This window comes from Halyomorpha halys, unplaced genomic scaffold (assembly GCF_000696795.3).
Source record: "Halyomorpha halys isolate HHAL.00 unplaced genomic scaffold, Hhal_1.1 Scaffold1024.1, whole genome shotgun sequence".
Lineage (NCBI taxonomy): Eukaryota > Metazoa > Arthropoda > Insecta > Hemiptera > Pentatomidae > Halyomorpha > Halyomorpha halys.
The window spans coordinates 347,923-348,402 of NW_027106221.1; positions in this window are offsets into that span (position 1 = coordinate 347,923).

The window sequence follows — 480 nt, forward strand, 5'->3', positions numbered from 1 at the left end:
GAATGCTCCCAGAGAGAGTATATTGAAAATGGAATGTTTCGTACTAACCTTAATTAAGGCAAAAAAAATTAGTTTGGCCACAAAAAGGAAAGGAAGTGAATCAATCTCATATAATATTCCAATTCAAAAAAGTTTTTTGAACTGTTATAATGGAGATGAAGAAATTTCAACAAAATTTAATCCAACTCTCCTTAAATTCCCTCCAGTAGTGAAACATTCGTCCTTTACTAACCACGAGGAGGTAATAATGAAATTCAAAAGCTCAGTAAAAGAATCCAAAATAAAATATGGTTGAAATAAAATTTTTTTGTATGTAAAGAAAAATGAAGGTCTCGTGGTTGGGAAGTTTATTATGAAAGGATCTTGTTCTGGCCTAATCGGAAACGTAAGTAAAACTTCTTTTTAGTTTGTTTTCTAATAAGATCTCGGACTTACTTATTTTAATATTTCTTTTAACCAACTCTCAAATAAGAATGCTCC